The sequence below is a fragment of the Gekko japonicus genome, unplaced genomic scaffold (assembly GCF_001447785.1).
Source record: "Gekko japonicus isolate JY-2015 unplaced genomic scaffold, Gekko_japonicus_V1.1 scaffold339, whole genome shotgun sequence".
NCBI classification, from domain to species: Eukaryota; Metazoa; Chordata; class Lepidosauria; order Squamata; family Gekkonidae; genus Gekko; species Gekko japonicus.
In genome coordinates, this window is record NW_015169182.1 from 498,901 (window position 1) to 508,948 (window position 10,048).

A 10,048-nucleotide genomic window follows, 5' to 3' on the forward strand; every position below is an offset into this window, starting at 1 on the left:
ACAAAATAATAACCCAACACCCCCCATACATACTCCCTGTTAAACTTGAAGAAGATGATGAGTCACAAGAAGGAGGATATTATGGGCTGGTTCTGGTTCCACCAGCACAGCTCACACAGGGTCACAGTCTGCAGTCCACTGGTTAAAAGCCAAGTGCTTTGGCTAAGCCCAGGTTTTAGGTTACCTGCCAGAAGGGAGGGACAGATGTGCAGCCAAGATCTTTTGCAGCTGGCTGAGATGTTTCCAGTTCTCTCCCCTGCTTGTGCCTCTGGCCAAGCGCAGGCTTTAAGCTATCTGGTCTTGTAAGCAGGACATTCTAGTGGGGTGGTCTTTGGAAGCAGAAGCCACTGGAAAAAGTGCAGAAAAGGGCATCCAAATGATTAAAGGGATGGAACACCTTCCCTATGAAGAAAATTAGGGGTGTGTAGCCTAATATGCAAAGGAGTTCCTGCTACAAAAAGAGACCTGGTTCTGAGTACTGATGATAACTGCTTCTTGGGATATTTGTGAAACAGTAAAGAGCCCCTATAGGAATGTTGTCAAGAAGAGGAGTGATGAACTGGCATGCGTTTGGAATATGCATATCTTTCAGCTGTTGTGCTGTTTTGCTATTAGTGCAAAATGGCCCATCATTGTAACAGAGGATTACAGGAAGTGGTGGCGGCTACAGGCATAGACAGCTTCATGAGGGGATTGAATAAACATATGGAGCAGAGGCCCATCAGTGGCTAATAGCCACAAGGTATAGAGGGAACACTCTGTCTGGGGCAGTAGTGCTTTGTATTTTTGATGTTTGGGGGGCAACAGTTGGAGGGCTTCTGGAGTTCTGACCCTGCTGGTGGACCTCCTAATGGCACCTGGGTTTTTTTGGCCACTGTGTGACACAGAGTGTTGGACTGGATGGGCCACTAGCCTGATCCAACATGGCTTCTCTTATGTTCTTATGAATCCTCCCCAAGCCAGTGACTTCTTGAAAGCTCTGAATATGAAGCAAACAAGTTTTGTGTCTGTATGTGTGTGTTTTCATTATTCACACCCAAGGAATTTCTTTGGCCACTAGAGACAGATTCCAAAAGGTAGCTATTTCATTCTGTAGCAGTGAAAACAACAAAGAGTTTCGTGGCCTCTACTTTGTTAGTCTTTTAAGATGCCACAAGTGTCTTTGTTTCTGTGGCCACTAGAGGGCATTCTTGCTGTTTCATTGGTAAATGAAAACCAATAAATCTTCTGTTTTCATCCCAGAGACATACAGCTGGAAATAAAACGTACAGATTATTTTATTTATAGGAGCATTTCTGCATTGCTTTTCTCCCTGAGGCCACGGACAGTGTCTTACAGAAAATCCTAAACTGTAAAATGGTTTAAACAAATAAAGCAAATGGAAGAAGGCACAAGTGTGTCTGGGCTGGTCCTGCCCAGTCAGATTGCCAGCTGCAGGCTCCAAGCTGCTAGCCATGGGCCAAGAGCCCTTTGTCTCCTGCCCTTTGGCTTGTACCTTAAGCCCTGCCCAGGCGAAGTACCTGCAGGGAGAGAAGAGGAAAGTCCACCCATGTGGAACTCAACTGCTGCTAGCAAGCCAATGAGATCTTCTTCGCTTCCTCACCTGCCCAGGCTGTCGCTGCTTCTGGGAAGCTCTCAGCGTGTGGTGCACAAACTCTAATCTGGGAGAACCAGGTTTGATTTCCCAGTCCTCCACTTGCAGCTGCTGGATGGCCTTGGGCAAGCCATAGTTCTGTCAGAGCTGTTCTTGAAAGAGCAGTTCTTGAAGGAGCTCTCTCAGCCCCAGCTACCCCACAGGGTGTCTGTTGTGGGGAGGGGAAGGGAACAGAGTTTGTAAGCTGCTCTGAGACTCTGAGTGAAGGGAGGGGTATAAATCTAATCTCCTCCTCCTCCTTCTTCTTCCTTCTCCTCCTCGAGGATTCTCTCAACTACCCTTCCCTCCAGCCCAGTTCCATTTGCCAATGACACCCTGCCCCGTGCTGAAGAGATTTTAGAGAAGAGATTTGGTTCAAAGGAAGCTTTCTCACCTTCAAATAAATATTTATTGCTGCCTATTCGTAGCTATATACTAGACTAGTGAAACGCCCATCAAATTGTAAGAAAATGTGAATGTAAATGAAAATAAGGCCCTGAAGTAGGGTGATGATGGAATGGGTGGATGTGTGCAGGACAATTTTTAGCTGCCACTCCCCCCCCCCTTTTCTTTTCTCCCTCTCTCAGCTCCTTAGGTCCTTCACCTCCTCTGTTGCCTTATTTTCCTCCCCGCTTCTTTTGCCCGATGAATGTCTGAAGCTGCTTAGAGTGTGACAGAATGCTTTCCGTTCCCATCCCACATGTGGCAACTAGGCACACAGGATGCAGAAGTCTTCTGTCCGGTGATGAGGAGATTAATGAGGAGATTCGTGATTTATTCTATTTGACTATTGTACGCCGCCTTGAGCCGGTTGCCTGGCAAGGCGAGATATAAATTGAAAGTAATAAATAATAATAATAATAAATAACGCCACACCCCTGTATCTTTGGCTTCTAATCAAAGTGTGGTGAGACTTTCCCCTTTACCAGGCTATCCCCTTTTACCTCCAGTGAGCTCCGAGCCGCGTACATGGCTCTCCTTGCCCTATTTTATCTTCACAACAACCACCCTGTGAGCTTTTTGTTTATTTATTTACTTATTTATTTGCCCTCGAGTCACCGGTGACTTATGGTGACCCCCGGTGAGGTTTTCAAGGAAAGAGATGCTCAGAAGTGGTTTGCCATGGCCTTCCTCGGCATAGCAACCACCCTTGACGGTCTTCCATCCAAATACTAACCAGGCGGACTCTGCTCAGCAGGCAATATCTCATGAGACTGGGCTAGCCCCTGTGAGGTATTGGACTGGAATCTAGCTATTCTACTGTAGGCCAACATGGCTGCCCTCTGAAACCCTGTGAGGTAGATTTTATTTATTATTTATTAAGACATTTATGCCCCACTTTTTCTTTTGGCTCAAGGTGGTTAGAAGATTACAAATTAAATGGTTGAGAGTGTGTATTTGGCCCAAAGTCACCGAACGAGCTTCAAAGCAGCGTGGGGTTTCAAACCTGGGTGTCCCAAGGTCCCAGTCCATCACTCTAACCATTATACCACACTGTGGTAAGTTACCACTTGGCAAACGGTTATCTACATTCACCTAGAACTGCCTACAAACCATTCTTTAACATGTTCTTAAGAAGACAGAGTGACTAAAACACAGCGTGCAGGTGCCAATCCACTCTTTGGGCGTACAAGTTAGCAGTGCTGCTAGCTCAAGAATCCCAAGTGGAAAATGTAACACTTCATGGATACTTTCTGAAGCTGAATAAATATCCCACAGCCACTCTTGCACGCACAGTTAACTGGTATTTTCTCCTTTCTTTTTGTATCTCATCTGGCTCTTTAGCTCTTATGATAGTGAAGAGACAGCTCTCTGCTGTGTTAACTGGTTTAACTTTGATTTCTCACTTTCCCCGAAATCCGTTTGGCAAAAGCAGCATTTTTAACATAAGGAAATCTGGAACCAGCCCCCAGACAGATGAAGAAGAAGAGTTGGTTTTATACCCTACTTTTCTCTACCCAAAGGAGTCTCAGAGTGGCTTACAAGGGCCTTCCCTTCCTCTCCCCACAACAGGGCACCTTGTGAGGTAGGTGGGTCTGAGGGAGTTCTGAGAGAATGTGATTGGCCCAAGGTCACTCGGCTGGCTTCACGTGGTGGAGGAGAGGGGAATCAAACCCGGTTCTCCGGATTAGAGTCCGCCACTCTTAACTACTACACCAAGCTGGCTCTCTCAGATTTTCCCAGGATAGGTTCATGCAATTTTAGTTATCAACAGGGAAAAATTCTCCACAAGACAGAAAAAAAAATGCTGTTTGATAGTGATAAGTTGATGATTTGCCACAATAAAATACAATCTGTAGTATTGTGTCATGTTTATGATTTATCTAACAAAAGTCAGATTCTTCACCACCACCACAACCCCCGAGCCTGGTCATTTACTTAATATGTTTGATAACAGTTAGAGAAAGATTCTGGCATTCCTCCAACAACAGCTTGAGCAGCAGCAGTCTGGCCCTAACCTTACTGGGAAAGTCTCAATAGGCTAAGTTTTTTTACTTTTAATTTATTTTACAAAATTTATATCCCGCCTTTCTATTTTCACAAGGGTCACCAAGGCAGCTAGCAAATAAAAACCACATTTTAAAACCAGTTAACCCACCCCCCCCCCACACACATACATCATTAGTACAATTAAAAGCAGAGTGAAAATACATGGAAAGAGATGCAAATAGTAATTAAAACATTGGTCAGGAAGGAGGGATCGCTGTGGGGAATACCGGACAAAACAAAAAGGTCTTCACCCCCTGGCAGAAGATGGCAACAGAAGGGGACAGACCAGTGTCCCTGCGGAGATTTTTCCAGAGTTTTGGGGCCATGGCCAAGAAGGCCCTCTCCCAGGTTGTCACCCACCTTATCTCATAAGGCAGTGGCATCCAAAGCAGGGCCTTCGAAGATGACCATAGTGATTGGCCAAGTTCATAAGGGAGTAGTCTGTCCTTCAGGTATGTTGGTCCCTGTTGGGTGATAGTGAGATATTGAAAAAATGGTATTTAGCAGAGATGAGATAGTCCAGCAGAGCCAGAGTAAAATAATTCAGACTGAGAGTCCATGTGTGATTAAAATATAAAGTTTTTACTAAATTCTAGCATGGGAAGGGTAACTGGGATGAAAATAACAACAGAGCTAAATCGGCTACATCCTTACTCTACAAAGACAAAACTAGAAGAGAGAGATTATGGCTACTTTTCTTCTTCAGAACACCAAACAAAAACGGGAAGAGAAGCCATAAAATGGTAACACACCTTGACACTTTAGTCCCAATCAAATTCCTAGATCAGGGAGAAAATTCCCGGGCTTTCTACATCTAAAGCACATTGGTTACATGAGAAACATGTGACTTCCTGTGAGTAACATAAACAAACATTTAACCCCAGATATACTGAGTGTTTTCAACTTGTAATACCCAACAGTCCCAAACCATACAGGGCTTTGAAGGTCAAAACTGGCACCTTGAACTGTGCCCAGAAACAAACGGGGAGCCTGTGTAGATGGAACAAGACTGGCGTGATAGGGTCCCTACAGCTCTCTGTAGTCAGCATTCCAGATGCAGAATTCTGTACCAACTGAGGTTTCTGAACACTTCTCAAGGGCAAGCCTCACGTAGAGTGCATTGCAGTAATCTAATCTAGATACACCAGGGCATGCACCACAGTGGCCAGATCTTTTCTACCCAGGAAAGGCTGCTTCTGGTTAACCAGTGGCGGCTCCATACTGGTGGAATGAGCTCCTGGAAGAGATCAGGGCCCTGTGGGACCTTGCACAGTTCTACAGTGCCTGCAAGACAGAGCTGTTCCACCAGACCTTCAACTAGGAGCCGCCCCCACTGTCACCACCAACTCTCGGCTGCGATGGCCAGCCTGTGTGAAGAACGAGTAACTGAAAAACTTATTAAAAGTACACCGTCTTGTATAATTAGCAAAACCATCGACAGTACTTATTATTATTATTATTACTGAAACTGAATCGTTTTATGTTGATTTTACTGAATTTTAATCGCTATTTATATATTATGGAATATGTTTTACTGAATGTATGCCGCCCTGAGCCTGCTTTGCGGGGAGGGCGGGGTATAAGTTGAATAATTAATAAATAAATTAATAAAAATAAGAAAAGACATTTCTGGCCACAGTTGCCGCCTGATTATCCAGGAGTAGGACTGGGTCCAAGAGCACTCCAAGGCTACATGCCTGTTCCTTCAAGGACAGTGCAATCCCATCCAGAACAGGTGGCACCTTAAATCCCAGGCCGGACCTTCTGCCACCAGTAGCCCTTTTATCTTGTAGGGATTAAGCTTTGGTTTGTTTGCCCACACCTGCTTCTGAACTGCACCAGTTCATGATTTCTGTAGCGTCCCTGGGATCATCTGGAAGTGTGAGACAGAGCTGAGTGTCATCCGCATATTGTTGACAACCCAACCCAGTCCTCTGGATAACCTCATCCAGTGGTTTCATGCAGATGTTAAAGTGCATAGGGAACAAGGTGGAACCTTGTGGGACCCTATAGGCCAAGGGGCTGAGCTGTAGTTCACTGGCACCACCTTCTGAAACCTACCCTCCTAATCACCAAACTCAGCCTCCCAATCCCAGCCCAGATAGGTGGCCCAGGGGTCACCATGACTGATGTATCAAAAGCCCCTGAGAGTGCGGCTGATGGCTAGAAACAAGTGGAGCCCTGTGACGGTGGCACATGGCAGGTGCCACTAGCCTTCGTCCTGGGATGTGGCAGTGATGGCCATGACCCGGATCTGACCAGATGGTAAGGACCACTTGGCTCCACTTACTCCAGGGCTATGTCCCTGTCTGTCCGTGTGATGATGCTTGCCTCCACATGTGAAGAGCTTTACCTGCTGATTTCTCCAGACCAAGAGCAAGGCTCTTTTCTTTTCCTGATCAGTTGGCAGCTCTAATGGTTGCCACATTCTAACACAAATTTCCATTGAATTCAGTTGACTGACAAGGCTTAGCTACTGGTCACAAAGTCCTCAGGGAGTGCCTGGATCCACTACGAAGACTTTCAATCAGATGTGTGTTGCGAGTTCTCCACTGGTATACAGGGGCCTAAATTGAAGGGGTACCGTGGTGTGCAGGGAGAAGGGCTTATACCTTCCCCTGCATAATTTCCCCAACCTGAAATGGCCCCAGTGGGGATGCTGTAAGCCTTATTGCAGGAACATAACAGCTATGTTGTTCTGGGCTTTGGACATGAAGTGTAATTCAAAGACAAAACTGTGTAAAATGGACTGTCATTGATTGGACTTAAAGCCACAGTCTAAAGCAGCATGTGAGGAGCTCAACAGGTGCAGCCTATTGTGCTTGTCAGCTTCAGGCACTGGGAACTGAGAGTGAGAAAAACTAGGAGAGGCTTCTACCCAGAGCTCTCTGGATTCTAACCTAAGTGTCCAGGAGGAGCAGGAATCGAGGGAAGATGGCTGCCACCTTGCAACATCTAGGCTGAGTGTTTCTGTTTCTCCTGCTGTGGGAATTTAGCCAGGGTGTGAGACCACGGGCAGGAGCCTAAGAGCTCTTGGTCCTTGATACAGCCTGTAGCCTTATCCAGATCAATTAACCTGGCAGACACCTACACAGGATGTTCCATCTACTTGTTGTCTTTTGGTGTTGTTTTTTGTACTATGTTTATGTAATTTTTTGGTGGGACACTTTGAGTCCCTATCAGGGAGAAAAGCGGAATAAAGTACACTAACTAAATAAACCTACATGTAGTCTGTACCTGGGCCCCCCAACAAGGCAAATAGCAGCCTAGGCCCATTGGGCTAGGAAAAATGGGGCAAGGGGGAAGGCTTAAGGCTGTCCCCCTCATGCCATGGTCTGGATGTGAGTCAGGCCCCCATGTACCTGGGAATTTTGTTCCCAGTGAGGAGCTCCCAAGTCATGTATCATTGAAAGTCCCTCTGATGGACTTGAAGACGTCCTAAGGATTTTGTGACATGTGTAGTTACGCACTGAAGCATGCTTAACTTCATGACCTATAAGTATGAATTTTAAAAACAGTTTAAAAAAAATCCAAGATTGAATTATTTTTTAAATTCTTTCCCAAAAACCCATTAGTTACCTACCCTGAATTGTTCCAGCCTTATTTAACTAGCACATAAGGAGGGGCTTGGCCATGAAAAGCAAGAACCATTTACCTGCCCTTAGGACTGCTAAATGCTTTTGTTTTCTTTCATGGCTTTTCTCTCTGTGAGAGGTGGAATCTAACAGGTGTGTATTATTCCCTCACAGGGATGCAGTGACTGGTTGATTTGCTGACTGATGGTTAGAGCCCTGCGAGAAAAAGAGCAGTCAGTGCTTCCCTGTACATAGGATCATTTAAGTACGTGGTTGTTTTCAGTATGCAAGTGCCTTTGGGCTTTAGGAAACAATTCTACAGAAGGATGTAAAAGTGCTGTTTATTATGAGTAAAGCTGGCAGAATCTGTCCCAGAAAAGTGGCATGCAAATTACAATGGCAAACAGGTGGAATTGCACTTGAATGCCTTTTACACAAATAGGTTCTGTGCTCAGTTTGATTCTGCATGTGCGTGCACGTGCACACACACACGCACATACACACACACCGGTTTTCCTTGAAAGCTAGCCAAGTTGGCCACAACATTACTTGCCAGCGCTGGTGTAAGGTTTCATTTACTAACATATTGAAATGATTATGAAGAAGGGACATTTTCCTTTTTCTCTGGAGTGGGAAGCCAGAAAAAGACAGTGTGGCAGATTAAGCGAATCCTCACAGTCTCTCCAACCCTTTGGCAACTTTGTGGTTGTCACATGTGGATTTACAGTGGAGGCCTAACCTTCATGATGTCCGTGGAGGTTTAGCCATCAGACTTGGGGAAACTCAAGATCCCAAGTTTAAGTAGCAACATGAATCTTTCTGTGGTGACCTTAAAGGCCAGAATGGCCCCAGATGGCACAGTGGGAGGCAGACCTGTGGCTGCTGTGATTTAGGGTTGCACAACAGAAGGCACCAGAGCGTCCGGAGATTTACAGCACTAACCAGGGCTTGTTCTTGACATATATAAAAAGGTCACTGCCTCCATTGCTTCGAAGAAGCCTCACATCATTCATAGAAATAATGCACCTTGCTGAAACAAGCCAGAGCTACCTCTTTAAGAACTGATATGCCATAAAAAGTAATCCAGTCGGCCACCTCCGGTACTTGTTCTTGCTTCCAACACTGGGCATATGTTATTCTAGCTGTCGTAATCATATACCACATTAATGTTCTTTTGGCTACGTTGACTTCTTCCATTTTCAATCCCAAAAGCAAAATTTCCGGTTGTTTCTTAAAATTACATTTCACAATTCTCTCCATTTCACCATGTACCTTGCCCAATATTTTTTCGCTTTTTCACAGTAGAAATAAAAGATGGGAGGGGAAGTAATAAGGTGATCTGAAGATCGAAGCACTGTGGGAAGCCTGGAAAGGGGGGGAAGGGGGGAGGGTAGGATATAGGGTAGAAATATATGTATGACAAAAGTTGATGTAATATGGATATATCCTAATAAAGTGTTTAACCAAAAAAAAAAAAAGAACTGATATGCAAGCGTGCAACAAAGTGGGGTGCCACTGGCATTCTAAATTGGCAGGCTGAGAGATCTAGCAACATGTGATTCTAGGACATAGTTGTGGAAGTAGGTGCAGAACACACATTTTGTCCCTGCATTGCATAGAATCATAGAGTCGGAAGGGACATCCAGGGTCATTTGGTCCAACCCACTGCACAATGCAGGGAATCACAAATACCTCCCCCCCACACACTCCCAGTGATCCCCGTTCTATGCCCAGAAGAGAGCAGAGGTCACTAGGGGTGTGGGGGCAAGGTGAATTTCCTGTTTGTGCAGGAGGTTGGACTAGATGACCCTGGGCATCCCTTCCAACTCTATGATTCTGTGCATCTCGCATGCATCCAGTTTTCCCTCATAAATTGGAGTTACATTATATCTCTAAGGCAATGTTGGCTACCTAGTGGCCTATTAGGTACAAGGATTATCTCAGAGTTCAGATCTAAAAATTCTAAGTGGTCTGAGAGCTTTGGAAGGACAATTAAATGTCTTCACCCACTGCAGAAGGCAGTGGTAGAGGGGAACAGGCTGATCTCCCTGGAGAAGGAATTCCATACGTTTGGTGCCAGGACTGAGAAGGCCTTTCTCATCACTAGGGTTACCATATGCCCATTAGGAGTGGGAAATCTCATTCCCCCAATGGGCTGTTGCCTGCCAACTCTCCAGCAGCAAATGGGAGAAAAGTTTTTTTTAAAAATTGCTGTCAGTGATGTAGTCCTCTCTAGGAATCTATGGCTTTACCATAGAATTTCCAGCAATCCCTATAAAGGAGTGACATTACTTCCTGGTTTTCCTGGATGTGATGTCACACTGTTAACCATGGGGTCCCCACATCCTCT